At 40.5% G+C, this 18,848-nt stretch overlaps 1 protein-coding gene across 1 annotated transcript in view; it reads left to right on the forward strand.

Moving 5' to 3' along the window:
- The first annotated feature begins 425 nt into the window (after positions 1 to 425).
- The window catches only part of adarb1b (adenosine deaminase RNA specific B1b), a 117,337-nt gene continuing 98,914 nt past the window's right edge, over positions 426 to 18,848 (forward strand). The window contains exon 1 of the mRNA XM_063497074.1: positions 426 to 719. The gene's annotated coding sequence lies outside the window, so the exon portion shown is untranslated. The remainder of the gene's footprint in view (positions 720 to 18,848) is intronic.

Consider the following 18,848-nt stretch of genomic DNA (forward strand, 5'->3'; position numbering starts at 1 on the left):
ATTGTTGTATTGTTTTGGGTTTGTGGTGTGATGTGTAAAACTGCTTGCATCTGATAGTGAATGAAATAAGTGGCTGCTGCACCAAGGTCCAGTATGAGGTAAATAATAATTATCGTGAATTTTAAAACATGCAGACTTACTCTAGTCCAAGAATAAAAATAATAATAAAAATAAAATAATTTCAGAAATTTGCTTAACAATATGCATAAAGCGCCCCAGTAGGAGCTTTGTGCAAACTAGATTTCAAACTAAATCTCATGTTAAATGCTTTTAAAATCAACAGTTACTTGGCGTTATGTCTTTGACCTCCTGGTCATGTGTTTTTCACCATGTTTATTCTAGATGGGTTCAGTGTGGGCCTTTGTGTTTTATTTTGAAAATATCGAGCGGAAGCTAATTACGGCAACGGTAACTTCACGGACGTCTGAGGGGGTAGGACATCCCTGACCGACCTGCACCGACTCCGTACCGCTCAGCGGCAGTAATGCAGCGTTTCCCTCCCCAGCCGCGGCGAAACACGGAGCAGAAGAAGGAGGCCGACGGCAGGCTGTGAACACTGCGGTACATGCGACCGTACAGCCGCTCTCTTCAGCCTGTGCTCGTTTTTCTTCCACAGCGGCGACGACACGGAGGAAGACGAGGCATCTGTGTTTGGGGTTTGAAGTGGCGGACGAGATTTAAACGTATCCTGAATTCACGGCTTCCCGTTGAGGCCATCAGTAAGTATCCCGTTCTGTGTTATTTTGGGTCTGCAGTGGATGAAACATGCTAATGTGATTTGGGTTCCGGTTGTGTTTATATAATATTAGGCTGGTAATCCTCCGGAGCAGCGCAGACGTTAGGGCTCACCGGTCAGAATTACATGAATAATTAGCCAGGATATGCCCCTTTTAAATAAACGCGTAAGCCTTTTAAATTCACCTTGCTGTTACTGCTGTTATCAGCTTTACCCTGTCAGTGCCTGTGAAGGTCTGCTCAGGAGACTGCATCATGCACAATTAACAGTGATATCGTACTACAAAGCCTGTGCCTGCTGCAGCACGCTGGACTGTTACGTTATGCAGGTGTGCTTTTAGATTCGCTGCTGTCCACGAGAAAAACATGCAACATAATCCACTCACCGTGCGCGGTGAAGCCGCCTCCTTTCAGGCTTGCTGTCTTGTAGAAGTCATTTATGTGTAAAAGTGTTATAACTGTATCAGAGGCGGACTGTAATAAGGATTCAGGCCAAGAATTTGACTTCATCTCAGGCCACTCTGTTCACAAACCCCCCGCGGACTGCTTGTTTTTTTCACACTAAACCTTTACTGTGGCCAAAATAATGCACTTTATACAGTGTGTCTGTTACTGCAAGTGAATTACTTCTAATACGACTGAAGGGATGTGGAGAGAAAGTGTGTAATCATAAGTTATCAGCAGCAATAATTAATCATGCTATTGCTGTTATTAACCTGATATTAAAAATGTATTTTTAAATTTCATGACCTGAGTTTACAAGTGCCAGTTTAGTAGCTTTTTGCCTGCTTTATGTTTATGTGGGAGGAGAGGACCCAGCTTCCAAAAACAAAATGCCTCAATCCAACAAACCTCAGCAGGAGTACGCCGTCATATACATGTAGTTATACAAGGTCAAAGACACAGAACCGTGAGCCGTTTGACCTTAAAAGTAGCTCATATATGCAAATTATTACCTTTAAAGTTCAGCAAAAGTGTACAAAAAAAATCTCCAAAACTGAAAAAAAGCTGCAATAATGTAATGTAATTCATTCACGCTCATGTGAAAAAGAACAAAACATGAAAAAGTTTCTGGGCATTCATTTATGGGACGCTCTCTAAAGATCCTGCCACAGCATTTCAATCAGGCTGAGGTCTGGACTTTCTCAGACATAGATTTTCCTGATGTGCTCAGGATCGTTACAGTGTTTGATGACTCAATTTGGCAAAGCTTTATCTGTCGGATGTTTGACTCTAGAATACTTTGGTATACACAGCAAGTTATGGTCGATTCAGTGACGGCAAGGTGCCCAAGTTCTGCGGCAGCAATGGCACAAATCATGACCCCTCCACCACCGTGCTTGGCAGTTGGTATGAGGTGTTTGTTTATTACCAAACATGGTGCTGCGTATTATGGCCACACATCTCCACGTTGCTGTCATCTATCCAAAGGATGCGGTTTGTTCAGAAGCAACTTTGCAAACCTAAGCTGTCCTGCCATGCTTTTTTATAGAGATGAACTCTTTCCCCTGGCAACCCTTATAAATCAGTTGTACTTGTTTAGTCTTTTTCTAACTGTACTGTTATGAACTTTAACATTTAACATATTAACTGACGCCTGTAGAGTCTGAGATGTAGCTCTTGGGTTTTTTGCCCATCATTGCACAGTCTGAATTTGGGTTATATTTGCTGGGAAGTCCTCTCCTAGAAAGATTGTGTCATTCTGATAACACACACCTGAACGCTCCACACCAGAAAACTGTCAAAACATCTGCTTTAAAGCTCATGTTTTTGACTGACCCATCCCCTCACTGCACCTTAAGCAGCATTTTTCTCTTTTTTGTCTCTCGTCCACCTGTCTTTTTCATCTTGTTGTTCATTTCAGGCCACTTAATTAGTATTGACAGAGAGGCAGTTAGACTTGTGATGTGCTGAGAGAGACTGCATCAGTGCATCGCGCAGCCTGTATCTAGTATATTTTACCTGTGCCTAGATAATACTGGAACATACATTCTTACGGGACAGAGCAAGTGTGAGGCGCCTTTCAGATTCAGTTATTCTACAAAAGTCAAGCTGGCTTGTATAGTCAGGCCACTGGGTGCTCGTGAAGGCTCACAGTCGGCCACTGAATTGTATAATTCCAAACAAAACTTGGTAACATGTTTGCAAAAATTGTGCATGTCGTTTTCACAAGTGAAAGAAGCCTTAGACGTCTTCACATGACATTGAGATTATGCCAGTAATACAGAGCTGTCTCAGTGTCTTTTTCAGGTATGAATTGTTAGAAATTTCTTGTGCTGAAATTCTCTTTGCACTTTGAGCTGCGCTATATACGTGGCATCACTGTTTAAAGTTGATTAGAGCCAGATGGATAATTAAAACATTGCTGATTTTTAGGAGTTATAGGGTTGCACTTATCTTGTACCACCAGTATAAACCTTTAATTTCCATAAACATCACTTTGCCGTTTGAAAAAAGGTTTGGTCTGCAGTTCTGCGAGTTTGCCCCAAAGGCACATTTTTCATGCAAACTTTAAGTGGACTCTGTTGTAACTGTCAACAAAGTGTCAGCAAAGGCAGTAAGAGGCTATTCTGACATGTGGCGATACACGAGTACCCCCGAACGGTTGTTTGCGTGCGTGCTCGTTTTCATACCGTCACCATGGCAATCAAAGACCGTCTGAGTATGTGTATGGTTTGCGGTCATGTTCATTCATATAAAGCAAACATGTTTTCCATTCCTAAAGGTATAGTAGTGGTGATTTGTGAGATCTGGCTTAAATGACTCACAATTTCCTTTTTACCAGTGCAGCACAAGTGGGATTATTTCACAGAACAGCAATGCAGGAGAAGCATGCTGCTGACAAACACTTGTTTTCATTTAAATGAATTACATGGCATCTGTTTGCAGCTCTGTGAGACAAGCCACTTTGCTGATTTGCTGAGTTAAAGTGAGTAAGTAAGGTTTTTGCAAAATCCAGCTGCAGTAGTCAGCTAAAACGGAAGCCTGTCAGGGCTACCTTAGCAAATACTCCCAGCAACACTACACTAAGCCTTACTACATGTTTCATAAAAAAGTGCTGCAGTACTGCTCCCTTTGCTGAGGTGACAAGTTTTGAGTAAAAAAACAGCTCAGACCGGGTGCTGCTGACCGCATGGCTAACTGTGTGTGAGCTGCAGGAAAGCTGCATGCTGCTGTATGAGTGAACCCATGCAGCAGCAGAAGCAGCAGCAGGAGAACAGAGGCTGCTGCTACTCACACTAATAATTTGTTGCTGGCTGTCAGCGTGCTCTCCTTTCATGCTCCTGTAATGCAAACCCAGAGGCAACAGAACGGCTACCCATCACCTTCACACAGCCCCGTGTGGGCATAGCAAGCTTCTGTCAGCGATCCATATGTTCCCTGCCTTCTGGACGCTGGAGTACGAACCCCGGTGAACGCACCAGTGCCCATCATGCGGATAAGGCTCTAAAAAACGACAAAGCATTTCTTTAGGATTTGCAGGCTAATGGGCACTGATGAGAATACACATTTGAACAAAACCACAGGGACCCAGTGCAGCGTTGCTGAGAAAGTGCTGAACGTGAGCTTTACGTTCACGCTGTTTTGGTGTTTTTCAGCTCCTGCCACAGTGTCAGGAATTCTGATGTTCGGAGACCAAATGAGCCACTGCCAAACACCAAACTTGGCCGCATTGTCCCACTGGCAAGAGGAGTACCTGCTTGAATGATGAGTGGCTATTTTGGAGCAAAGTATTTGAATACGCAGGTTGGATGAAATGGAATCGTTCTGCATGCCTTCCCGAATATGTTTGCTTTCCCCAGCAGGACTGGGTTAGTGCTGAAAAAACACATTTCACCCTAGACTTGCTGTAAGAATGGTGTGCAGGGACATCAACTGTTCTCCTGATAACTGTTGCAATTACACGGGGAGGGGAGAGGGGGTTCCTCACAGTGCGATTATATATCGTTTTCATATATTTTTGGTTTTTTGGTGAGCGGTTTGAAACGAACACATTTCTCAATGGAGTAGAACGCTCTAGACTTCCCCGGTACTGCTTATCAAGCAGCTTCTGGTAAGCTCTGCATCTTTTGTCCTGTGCACTTTTCCTGAAAAACACCAGGCATCCTGTTTTCTTCTGCCTCACTTAGATATTGATTAAAGTAAACAGCAGCTAGTATTTCAGAGTGTTGCGTCAGTCTCGTCAGCCCGTCGGGCTCTTGTGCGACACTTTGCAGACTCAACACCTTTGTCTCGTTCCTGTTTTGACCAAATATGAGTAAAATTCTTCTTCTCGTTTTGAGTTTTAAGAGAAAGATATGATACTGAGCTGAAATTAAAGATGTGTTTGCCTCTGAGTGAGTAGAAGGATATGACTATCTGACTGTATTTACAGTACAGAAGTCCAAGTTCTGCAGGCCTAACATGGTGAAACTATTTAAATCAAGCTCAAACAAATGCAACATTTTTAAAAAAGTGCAGGAATTTCTCAGAACTGCAATCTGGAAAATGGAACTGAATGCAATAATTAAGCTGTACTGTAATTACAGCATTTATGCTTGCATGCAACAGCCTGTGTAATAACTTCTAAACAGAGTATCACTCGATACACATCATAAACTTGAGAATGATAATAGTTTGCATACAGAAAAATAATGTACACGCATTCATGTACAGCTTGTCGAGGCTTACTCCCCACTCATTACTGATCACTGTATGTTTTTGTCTCCTCTGTTACACACATTGAGTTTACATGTGAGGAAATGTGCTGCATAAATAAAATTGACGTTTCTATTGACACTCAAAGCCACACATATGATGTAACCACAGAGATAAAAGTTCACATTGTGTTGTTTTTACCTTTTCAGAAGTGAATTACGAGTACCAAACAGGTTTACAAACACATCTCCAACAAATGCTGGGGCGCTATGTGAGATGTAAATAGTAGGAGAATGGAAACTCGATAATTTATTAAAAGTAGTACAAAGATAAGATGAAATGTTCAAACTGAGACTGTTTATTCTGGAAAATAAAAAGAGTTGTGAGTTCTGTCATTTTATTTTTCTTAGTGATTTTTGTTTTGTTCACCGTGGCATCATTTCAGTATCAGACAGAGGCACTGGCCAGCACAGAAACAGTCCACTGCTTTGGGGTCAACGGCTAAATTGATTTTAGCCTTTTAAAAGAAATCAATATAAAAATACATTTAAAAACAAATCACGGTTTCTGTTTTGGGTTTGAAACGTGTGATTTCTTTCTTAAAATGTTTCCACAAATCAGTGAATGTTGCTAATTGTTGCCACAAGAGGAGCACAGTTAGACTGGAACAACTTTATTGAATGAGTGCTTTACATAGTGAAACTTCAATCTAAGATGTTTTATATAATCCTGTACCACTTATTAAGCAGTAATAAGAAAGAGTTGTTTTGAAATTATTGTTACCACATTATTTATGGCTAACGTTGTAAAAATCTACCATCATTTTCGAGACAGGTTGCCAAAAGCTTTACGTAAACTGATCTCTTCTGCGGTGCAGTGGTCCTTATTTTAAAGCTATTTGACCAGCTGTCATGCACCCTGATTTTTCAGCAGTGTAGCAGGGCAGAAAATCGCTAATAATTCTGCTGTGGTCATGTGTGGATCTGTTGTTGGTTTGTGCGAATTCTGCAGTGACAGTAATGTCTGTGGATGTGTGGGTGATTGAAAGGCTTTGTAAAGCGCTTTGTCCTCTTCGGCTTGAAAATCACGAGCATGAACACAGCCCGCGTACCATGCAGTCCATGTCAGTTTCACATCTTTGCTACAAAATAATGAGGCCACAGATGACCTTGCTGTTTCACGTTTCACTGCAGCTGTCAGAAATGCATTTGTTCCCCGCCCAGTTCAAATTAGAATTGCAATCGATTTTTGACTTAATTGCACGCAAGGGGAGAGTTCAATCAATTAATCAGTCTGTGTAAAACATGCTTCTATACGATAATGTTTGCTAAGGGCTACTGTTCTGTGAGCTTACAGTAGAGAAGAGAAGGCACGAACTGGCTGATATTAGTGTAAAGATCTTTGTTGCAATGTTAGATAGTTGTGGTTTCTGTTATTAATTTGAATTACAAACTGAAACACTGGAGATGACAGGTTCAAGGGTATAAATTAATCTATGGTATGTTGCACAGATATAATGAAGGTTTAACAATGCAGTCTGGAAGTCTTTCTGCTCTTGTCACATTGTAGGACTTTTAGCTCAAGCTAAATTTAGGACCAGATATGGTTTCAAGTTTTTACGTAATAATGCCCATGCGTAGGAAAAGTTGTAGCATAAATACCAAAAGCCTTTTTGATGCATTGCTGGATTTGCTGACAATACCCCAAAACCCCCAGTTCATGTTCTGTCCTGCTGCTTTGTCACTACAAAGTGTTGGCTTTGCAGTTTTCCTTGATGTACAAGGCACGTCATGCAAAGTGCACTTTGCATAAAAAAGAAAAACAAACCCGCAGGTGTAGACGCTTTCACCCGTGTCACCTTGTAGTGTTATGTGCTTTCAGCATTTCTTCATCACTTGGGAATATGGGTCATTGTATGGTCTCTTTTAGAACTCGTTCTCAGGACATGCTGACCCAACCACATTACAAATTAGACGTGCTTATAGTCGTTCCACGGGGAAAGTCCTCTGTCATGACAGAGAAGAGGAAGGGAGGGGCAGAAACATGTTGAAAAGTAGAGATAATTGAGATGTTGATGATCTCACTTTATGTTGTACTCAATAAAAACAACATAATTAGTTAACAAATGAAGAAAGATGCGCCTTGCTGTCCACAAGACTGGTTAATTACACTGTAAAAAGGATGCGAATGGAAAGTTGCACAAGCCGCTCCTATCTGATGTTGGAATAATGTGCTGGGACAGGTTATGGATGCTGGGTGAGGGAGTGTGTATTTCCTTTTTTTTTTACAGAGCAAAAATCTGCCTCCAGGCCATGTCCACACTAGTATGTTTTTTAAATGCATAACTTCTGCCATCCACACTACTCTGGCATTTTAAAACTCCAGAAACTGGGTTTTGGAAATGCTAACCATTTTTTGAAAACTCCAGGGCTTTCTGGATGAATAGTCTCCAAATGTTTCCAGAGAAATGGAGACTTTTGGAAACAATGACACACCTACCAATGTTTCACTGATTGGGGCATAATCACTCGGATTTTACCTCGCTTGATTCGTCACACTCCTTTGAAATGTAATAGTCCCAGAAAAAAACAGGCATCAGCCTGACTGTCAGACGTTAATTCAGTCTGAATACTGAATTCCTACCATTGCTCACTGTGTACAGTTAACTTATGAATATTATTATTCAACTACTAACATGGATATGCAGTGAGAGTGACGATTATAACGGTCACATTGGTATCTCCTACAGGCCTGCAGTCAGGTTGCCGTTGTGGCAGTCGTCAGTGTTGGTTAGCTGCTGGAGAGACTCGTATCTAACATCTTGAACTGTGGCTGGAAACAATACCATATTTTCTGCACTATAAGGCGCACTTAAAATCCTTTAATTTTCTCAAAAATCGACAGTGTATGAATTCTGGTTGTGCTTACTAATGTCGAACCGATTTTATGTGGTACACGGCGTTCAGAAATCTGTCAAAAATGTTTTAGTACGACTTTGGTAAGCTACGAAGCCGCACGGCTTTATGGATTGTCGGAGCATTACGGCTACCGTAGTCAGGAGCCTCGCGGAGTAATCTGGGTCCAAAACTCCATCTGCTTCAGGTCCCAAAGTCAAACGAACACTGAGAGTTAAAAACAGTCTGAATTCTTTCATTTTAAATAAAATGATCAGTGTTTCTGCTTTACCAGGTATAACAACTAAGTTTAACATCCAGGCATTCATGAAAACAGAATTTATTAAATTTAACGGAATTAGAAGTTAGCAGGAAGTTACCTTGCTAGCTTCCACCTAAACATGATATAGCATGTTCTGACTGAGAGATTTCTGAGAAAATTCAAACGTACAGCTCTGCTATCACTTCCAACATAAATGAAGACAGAAAACTAAACAGCAGTGACGTTTGTAGGGTTACTGAAGTTGGGCTAGCTGGTATATAATGATGTGCTATGTGATCGCTAGCGACACAGCTATGTTAGCATAACATAAACACAGTGAAGCTGGAGGATGAACGCTAACACTTTTCCACTCAATAAAAGTTAACTTAAGGGTTCCTAACAACATGCTCTATTCCCAACAACATGGGAATAGAGCAGCTGCGAGAGAATTCAACATTAATGAATCAATGCAAGAAGAATGAGTTGAGTAATGTTTGACTTATATGACTGTTTTGTTTCACTTAATGCGCCACTTTGGAATTTAGCCATCCTTATATTTTGCTTGTTTTACGTTATTGTATTTTTGCACAACTCTGTTGCTTGTGAAGCTCGCACACAAGAATTTCACTCGCATGTACTGTACCAGTGTACCTGCACATGTGATGTGACAATAAAAGTGATTTGATTTGATAATCCGGGGTCTCCTATGGTCCGAAAAATACGGTAGTTGTTGCTTTGGGTTTTTGCAGATCTCTGGGTGCTCTAACCAGAACCCACTGCAGATAGAGAGGTGCAGAGGCTGCAGAGCACAACGGGGACTACTGTCACGACGGTGGAGCTGAAATCCATCCACACATTAAGATACTAGCTGGAGAGGCAACCGATTTTTCTCCTTTGCACATTGTCTCAGAGAATGTGGTTTTATTTATTTAAGCAATAAAAATAAAGCACAGGTGCAACTCCTATCGCATGCATGCTCACACATGCCCTCTTGCTTTCACATATACAGTGTAATTCTGTGTGAAACGTTGGGTCGTTTTCGATTTCAGTTCAACACTTTAAAAAAGTAAACACATCACCAAGGATGCCAAAGACTGTTTTTTTCTCCATGCCTTAATCCACTGTGGACCTACATCAAATTACTAAACTAGGCCACGCAAACACAGAAGTTGTGCCAAAGTAATCTTAGACCTTTCCGTCAGAAACAGAAGCCTAAATGGAGGATTTGTTTGTGTCGGATTCTTTAGTCCATGGATGAGCGTGTACTGAGGGAAAAGACAACAAGCTGTCATCTTGGAGAATGACATGATATGGATACTTGGTAAGGGTTTTTGCAAAGAAAGCAGCATGGCCCTGGTTTGTATAGCCAAGACATAATGTGCTTGCCTGAAGTGTGCAACATCGATGCTGCTCCATCAGCCCTGTCACCAGATTGTGAAGAGAGAAAGTTACAGGTTATGGCCGTTGTTCACATAGCAAACATTAAGCAAGACACTTGTGTGTGCATGATGTACAATAGTCTCACGTTAGGGAAAACAGTAACCTTTAAAGGTGAGGCGTTGGGTATGTTGTGAGTGTGCACAGATGGCGACAGTTGAACACGAGGAGAGCCTGCACCTTTTCAAAGGCGTTTTATAACCTCTTTCTGCATTCACTGGAGATGAGTTCTCAGTGAAAACAGAAGAAAGGGCTAATGCACATGCCAGACACGGTTATCACCAGAGCGTAAATGTGACATTACAGTCAATGCTGTACACACACATGCATGTTAGCACTACAAAGGGCAGGACATGGAAGACCTCCGGGTCTGCGGCTCGTCATAGTTAACTGGATCACTCAGCTGCAGAAATGCTCCACAGGCTAGCCTTCAGAGTATTGACAGGTATTAGGTTCACTAGTCTCTTTTTGTTTTGAGTATGTGTGTGAAAAATTGTTTAGTCATTTTTTTCTCCACTACTAAAGAAGGAGGAGGGAATTGTCAAGTCAAGCAAAAAAAAAAATCTAATTTATAGGTTGATGTGTTGCTATTAGTGGTAGTAGTATGACAGAGAGTATGTGCAGAGATTTTTTATCCATCCTTTTTCAGAGTGGTGTTCCTGCAGGATTACCATTGTTGGCTTAAAGCTGTGCAGCACTGTGCCAGATTTCCTGCATGGGGCCATTTTAGATGAGTGATAGATAGTTATATAGCTGATCTGTGGGAAATGTTACTTTTTTAAGCTGGTGTGTAGCAGAGATATAAAAGTTTGTTTCCACCAATAGGAACCTCATATTTAGGTTTAGTAAGCCAGCCCAACAAAAGTTTCCCTGTTTAAACACAGAGCGAGAAATTAGCTTTAAAGAGCTTGAAAAACAAAAACAATGCATTTGGATATTTTTTTACATTTTTGCACAATTACTAGGCTAGAGGTTTCTAAATGACGCAAAAGTCTGTAATTTGGATCTTTCAGGTTAGCATGAGAATTTACATTTTGTGTTCTTTATGAAAAGACTCACCACAGCTGTCAACCATCTGGATTACAGCACACAGCATTAGGCAATGATTTTAGCATCTCAAACCAGGAAAGTAGTGGAGTACTTGGAACATTTGCATTATCCCAGATTAAAATAAACAGACTCGATTCATTTTGAAGAACTGGTGTAAAATCACAGATGCAGGGGTGGGGTTTCCTGTCCTTTTTAGTAACAGAATATGAACGTGAGTTACGACCCAATGCAGTCACCGAATCTGCTGTGGTAACTGTAGTTATCCCTCAAACACATGCACGGTGTGTTCACCGTGCATGTGTTTGCACGGTGAACACACCGTGCATGTGTTTGAGGGATAACTACACGGTGTGTTCACAATCCCATAATAAGTGTTGTATTCTGAATATGTTTGCTATCACACAACATCTTTTGAGTAAATACGAGTTACATGTGTCAGTATGGACATGGTTTACCAGTTAGGGCTGACTTTTTATGGAAGCCTGGACTCAAGCACTGATAAAACCAATTAACAAAAATATAAAACTTTCATTGTCCTTGAAATTCGCTAATGTGATGCATTGTGGGATTTTAATGCCAGTGTAGTGTCCTGTGCTTGCATACTCTATTATTCCCTTAGAAATAAAATGTACCTCACATACTATTGTGTATGCATTAATAATAATAATAATAATAGTAATGATGATAGTGATAATAAAAACATTTGCTATATTTTAGTTTATTATGTAATCATTTTCATTGAAGCTGAGCACTATCTCAGGCAGCAGAAGCTGTACCTGCAGGTCGTTGCAGGCAGTTTGAGAAAAAACATTCTTCTCCCGTTAGCTTCTCCTTATTTGTCAAAGTCAAGAAAGCTGTAAGTCGTCAGGTGATGTTTTTCACATTTAGAAGAATTATTTGGTAGTTTTGCAATTTATCTTAAGGTTGTGTGTCCTTTTGAAAGTTTTAATTCATCAACAGGAGAACACATGAATAAATAAAGTGCATGATACTGTAGGGGGCCTGCTGTATTTCTCATTTATGGTCGCACTCATTCAGAGGTGCATCAACTTTGCGATGTAGCGGTAACTTATTTCATTAACTCTGTGATTGTTAATTAGGTACTTATACTTAACAATATCATGTTATGCTTCTATTTTTAGTTAATCATAAATATTTGTCTACAGTATCAAATTATTAAGGGTTTATTTTGTTACAAAGAAGCTTCATGTCCACAATCATTTGTTTAGCTTAGCAGCCTGACTCATTAATCTGGCTAATGTATTTAAGTGTTTCCAGCATCACTGTGAGCATAAAGAGAAAACAAAGCTGCTGTTATTTTTAGTCATTACCAACAACAGCACCTTAGTAATTTGATGAATTAACGTAAAAACCTATACGGGCTCACGTGTGAAAAGCTGCAGCGATCAGTCGGTCCTGATAAATGGTGCGTTCCTCTTTTCCCAGTTTGAGCCTCTCAGATGATTCTTACATACATACAGGTTTTATCAAATTTATTAGAACATCTGTCCTAAAAACAAGGGGGCACAAATATTCTGTCAAACTTGTTTAAAACTAAAAATGAACTTTATTCACTCTGAAGTGAGAAGTTAATCGAGGCTAACTTTCAGCCACTAAAACTAATTTGATGTTCAGGAATGCAAGTAAATAATTTATCATTTTAATCAAAAACGAATAACATGCTGTACTGTTTTGTTTTGTCTTTTTCAGTTTTTTTGTAAACAGTACATTTTAAAATTCAGGGATAAAAACAAGAATTATATTTTAACATTAAAAATACAGTTTTGATTAAAGAGCTTGTGCACACTGGTTGAGTAACCATTACAGAAATATAAACAGCTGTGAATTTAGGGCTGCTGTGGCATAAACCTTGCACTGTGTGGTGGTCTGATAAATTTGCTCAGCACTGTATATCACAGTTAACTGAAAACTGTCTCTGAGTGATCGATTGGCATTATTTTGTGTCTTTGTGGAGTTATTTTACAGTCTAAGCCTCTGTGGATATTTGGAAGAATTTTCAAATTTGATAAGTCTCCTTATTCAGCCACCAAAGTGAGATTTAAATGTATTGAAATTCTAATTGTATTTCATATATATTCCTTTTGTGTGTATTTATTTTTAATATTTTCAATATTTATGTAGAGATGTATGTATATACTATACTATAATATATGCTTTTTATGCAGCTTGACAACTTAAATGTTCCTTATTTGTGTACCAACCAAAAGAAAATCTAAATCTGTTTCTCGTGCTATTCAAAACTGTAAGTTGCATGATAAGAACGAGTGTGGACACATGCCACATTTAATGTAGCAAACACAATACTTCTGCAGTATTCAAGTAGTAGTCGTACTACTAGGTGGCCTGGTGGCTCAGAATGAATCTGTTAGAGGGTTTAATCACTAAAAAATGTGTATAATTGTTTATTTTTGTCTGCTGTCCTTTGACTTTATGTGCAGGATAAGAATATAAGTTATATGTGTTAAAACCAAATGGCATGTATCATAATCAGTTTTAAATAGAACAAGTATTTTACATTTTTACTTCTAAGCATCGTCACCTAACCCAGTTAAAACATATTATTTTAAAAGCTTTCCCAGATTCTCACACTCTGGATGGAAGTGAAGTGGACACCCCCCCTCTGTGTGAACCTTTATCACATTCAGATCTCCAGAGTACTGGAAAAAAAACCCAAAAAAACATGTTGCCTCACAGTGAGCTGCCAGGATAAGTGTAGTGTGTTATATGTGTTTTTCCTGCACCGTGTTGGGCAGGCTTTGTGAGCACATACACGAGAACAGACATTCGCACATAGGTTCACGTCATGTGGATCACCCCACAAAACATGGATTGGGTCATAATGTGGCTCTACATGTATTCACTCTGGACTATTCTAAGACTATTAATAATGCATGCACATGGAATAGCTGTGAAAACACATATTTTTTCTTTCTAGTTTTATAAGTACTACTCTTCTGCTTGGACACAATCAGAGTAAATCCGCTGCCCACGGACAATGAATTCTTTAAGAGAGTCTGCAGCTGGATAAGTGAATGAATGAAGTACCCTCTCTTCCCTGTGCCTGTCCTTTTCATATTCATCAACCTTCTCCTTTTCCTTCTTCTTCTCCGTATTCTTTGGAGCTCTGCAGAGCCCTTGGTGATATGTCTATATATAGAAAAAAGGAGGAGCATTATTATGAAAAATAGAGTGCCTTTAGTGCGCCGTCCCAGGGACGTCACTGGAGCTCTCCATTTTTTTAAAGGGTTAATGATACGCACATACAGGCAGTGGAGTGTTTTGTCTGTGCCGGACTGACTCAGGGTGACGAGGTCGAACTTTGGCAGACAGACGTCCTCAATTAACCACAACACCTTCTGGCTAAATGCCCTTTGTGAAAGGACAGTCTTTCTAGCACCTCCCTTGTGTTTTTGCATGGCTATGAAGTTTAAGAAGTGGGCAAAAGGTGAAGGATTGAAGGTGGAAATATGTTGTCAGTCTATTGGACCCCTGTTTTGGACATCTATGGGAGAATTCCAGAAGATGTCATTTATCAAGTAACCAATTAAACTCTATAATGAACATTTAAATATTTTTAAGTTATTAAAAAAATCAAACAACTGCTTCTGGTTGTTTGATTGAGCTCTAAAATGTGCCAAACTGTATGACTGCCACTGTCATATATGATAAGAATGCATTACTCGCTATCAGGCATAGGGATGATAAAGCAGGGGGGTTGTTTTCGAATAGTTTTGAATAGTCAAGTAGTTCCCAGTCGATGCTGAATTAATTGCCAGCTCTTGTGTTTATCATTATCGCAGTAAATATGTAGGTCAGTGTACTTATTTACTTTTTTTTCATGATATGATTTAGCTTGGCATTTGTTTAAGTCCTGGCTGGCTTTTCAAACGTACTTAAGGATAAGTCACCTCGCTCTTTTACTGGGGATTGTGCCTCTGTGTTAGTCTGAAATAACTGCCCGGGGCAGTTATCCAGATCGCTGCCCTGTGGTGCTTGCCCAGAACGACTCTGGTAACAATAATTTCTAATACAGAAATGTAACTAATTAGCCCGATGTGATAATGATTACTCTGTGGCAACAGCACCAGTTCATCCATTCAATAATCTGTTTTTTCTCATGGAAGCTTTGGCATTTGTTAATAATCGGAAGAAAGGTTTTTTTGTAGGTCTGTCATACCTGCTTACGCTTTCTAAACTTTGATTGGACGGCAGTTTTAGTTAGCAAACCGTCCATTGGTGGGATTTCTTGACATCTGCAAGCGATGTTGATCAGTGGATGAAAATGTCGGTGTCTTTCTCTGGTCAGCTGTTTGTAGAGGTGATAGAGATGCTACACTGGAGCGTAACACGGTTCAGAGAAAAAGGAGTTGGGGGTGGTTTGCTGGGAGCAGAGCATAGCAGGTGCTGCCAGTCCATGGGGGCATATTTGTGTACTCTGCTCACTCAGTGGGAACATTTTAATTTGATCCCTTTGTTTCTATAAAACAGGTCAGGATTTGTTCTGGCCCTGGGCAATTTGTGTCAGCGCTTGTAAAGAAACTGTTGTACTGATGCAGGAGTGGTGCGTTGTCAGAATCAGTCATCAAGCTGTGCCTGGTGTATTTGGTTAGGAGGTGCTGCTGTAAGTGTTCGCTTTGAATTCATTTGCAACACATCGCATTCTTTAGGGCAGTGGAAACACTCAAGAAGTAACACCGTGCCGCATTAGGGGAAAAAACACAAAAGCCTTGCTGTGGGCTCCGTGATATTAATCTAATGCACATTCTTTCATTCTGAGGGTAATAATGACAGGTCTTTCAGTTGGTGGAAGTTTATTCAGCACGCAGCCCGTGCTTGCCACAGATAACGACAGCATTGTTTTTTTCACAGTGGAAAATCTGTGCACGTCACAGTGGAATGTTCTCCATTCTGACTTTACGTGCCTAAAGTTGCAACTCGGTTTCTCTCCTAAGCCAAATTCATTCCTCAATAGCACTTTTTGAAGAAATAGATAGAAATTAAAGTTTTTGTGTAAGTAAATTAGAGCAGATGGATTAAATAATCTGCACAGTCATGTCTCGATTTCCTTTAAAAAATATTTGTGAATTTTTGGGCTACGCAGACTGATCCTTTCTGTCCCCCTCTGTGGCACTTATAGTGAGAGGTTTCCCTCTAATTAATAGTCCAGTGAGTACGAGTCGTTAGACGAGAACTGTGACTCATGGCTGATTTTAAAGTCTTTACAACCATCACATCCTGTACCGATGACAGATTTTAGTTTTTGTTTTGGAGAAGTCTAACAAAACATTAAGGCAACTCTTTCTCGCAGCTTTTGCGCTGCCAACTCTGCTCCAACATTTTAATGTCACAAAATTACATTTCCTTTTTAATTAGCAGTTTTTCTTATTTTCAGACTTTCCATAACTTTCTGTGAATAATCAATACAGTGTGGAAGATTAATTGGCTAAACCGACACTTTTCTAAGTGGAATTCTTACTTATCCTATAATTTAACTGAAAATTCAGAGATTTTGTTCCTATTCTTTACTTTTTTGTTCATGTGCGCGCTTCCTGTGTAAAATCTCCACAATCTTTGTGAGTCTTTGTTTTCAGGCTTTCCGTCAGTTTTGGTTCAGGCTCGCTGTGACTGTGAGACCACCCTTCTGCCTCACTGTCTCTCATTCAGTTTGGTGTAGAAGTTGAAAAAGCAGCACTCCTGCTGCTCCTCAGTTTCACACTTGAAACATTCCCAGTATCCATGTGTAGCTGGTTGTTGAGTGTTTTGGTATAACGTATGATAGATTTCATACCTGGGCACACACGCTATACGTGAGCCGTCACAAAGCTGTTTTTGGTTGCTTTAACTTGAAATGTTTAACTGAGCTTCAGTAACGAAGCTTTTTCTAAAGGGAGATGTCTAAAAGACAACTGCTGTAGTTCACAGTCCTCCAGCTCTCGTCCCCAGGATGCTTAAAAATGCAGCTGAGGAGTGAGGCTTGGGGACGTGGGGACCTGAGACTGACTGACCGTCACTCACAGTATGAAAGGCATGAAAGGCAAGGCAGCATTGTTGGTGATCGCTCTGAGGGAAAGGCGAAGAGTCCTCTTAGGGTCATTAAAGGCTCTCTGACAGGGAAATCTTCTGCAGTGCTTCCCACAGAACTAGATTTTATTTGTATGGGCAAAATATAAACAAAATCTGTATATACTTTGTGACAATAAAAAACATTTTAATCATGCTGTGGATATACTCCAACTACTCCATCCAGGAATACAGCTGATGATGGAAGTCCTTGCTGTGCACTGCTGCGACGGTGTGCTCGGTGTAGCGGCACGTGAAGAAGTTCTCCATCTGCTGCAGGTTCTGTCAGAAGTGAAATGCAGCAGAGACAAAATACCTTCTGAAGAGACAGCTGGCTGATATTGAGGAAAGCCACAAGAGAAAGCTTCCTAGCCTACCGTTACTGAAACGACCGGAGGTGTGTTCATTACTGCGTTTATCCTTAAATGTGCTGTTCTCGTGGACGAATAAAAGAATAATCTTCAAACAAGGTGTAAAAATCGTGTTCTCTGTTAGTAGGATGGTAACTCGCTTGCGACTAGACAACATCAGTGGTTGCACGTTGACTGCACTGCAACTGATTGCAAGTAGTTGATCACTTTTGACTGCAAGACAATTGCACAGGTTGCCCAGAGTTTGTGCGTGCACGCTGGAGATACAACCGGTCTCCAAACGGTCACGCTCCAACTGTGACTGACTCACAGGCCCGGTCCCCGGCCTCAAAGCAGCCTTTATGAAGGCAACATGATCCCAAGTTCATTGCACACGATCGCAATCGTTTTGGTTTTGTGGTCTCCAACTGTTGTTTTCCTGAACGTGACTGTGGCATAAATAAGGACTATGTGTTGATGGCTTGTGAGCAGCACTACAGTTTGCCTGTCTGAATGTTTTAAGCTTGCCTGTTCAGTGAGGTATCCGTACAGTCTGTCAACTCTGTATGTATTATTAAGCTCTGAATGTCGCACAAATTTATGGTAACCTCGTGTGTTTATGACCAACTTTGGTTTGCTGCTGGCACTTATCAGTCCCGCTAATGCTTAGCTGCATGCCTGTGCTAAGCAGAGCCACAAACTGTGCTCACAGTTATTGTTTTGACAGACTTGAACCAAACAGTGAATTTTCTGGAGGGGAAAAACACATTTTTCCATATAACATGAAATTTTTTCATGTTATATGGACACACCGACTTTAACATGATAGTACTGTTTCAGTTAGGGTTTGCAGTCGTGTGTCATTACTGAATTCACACCCAGTCGTGATGAAAGGTGAAAAGTTACTACAGTGTAAGACCAGGGTGCCCTTGCAGTTGAGTAGTTTTGGGTGAAGGCCTGCTATGCTGTCACTTTAGCTCTGGCCCTCATCCTTTGACTCCTTATCTGGCAAGTGTCAGTAGGAAATTCATCACTGGCAGCCAGATGAGACGCTTCCACACTGAGATACCCCTTTGTATCTCATTGTGGTGCTGGTTTATGGGAGCTGATAATTACAAATACAACATGGGTATTAATTATGAATCATTAGTGTTTTATTTTTTAGTTCAGGGGCTCCTCTTGTGTCACTTTGAATTTTTCTTTCTGTCAGTTTTTCATTTGCTTGCTTTCCTAAACCCTCTATGGGCCGCTGCATGCACCGCAGCAGACACACACACACAGTTTTTTTTCCCAGGGTTGAGAAGTTCTCTCTCAAGGCAACATGCTTCCTCGCTCAGACCGAGTGGTGATGAAAGATGTGCCTAAATTAGGATGTCTTGCTTTAGCAGTGCAGGTGTAAGT

Source organism: Pelmatolapia mariae, linkage group LG16_19 (assembly GCF_036321145.2).
Source record: "Pelmatolapia mariae isolate MD_Pm_ZW linkage group LG16_19, Pm_UMD_F_2, whole genome shotgun sequence".
In the NCBI taxonomy this organism is placed as follows: domain Eukaryota; kingdom Metazoa; phylum Chordata; class Actinopteri; order Cichliformes; family Cichlidae; genus Pelmatolapia; species Pelmatolapia mariae.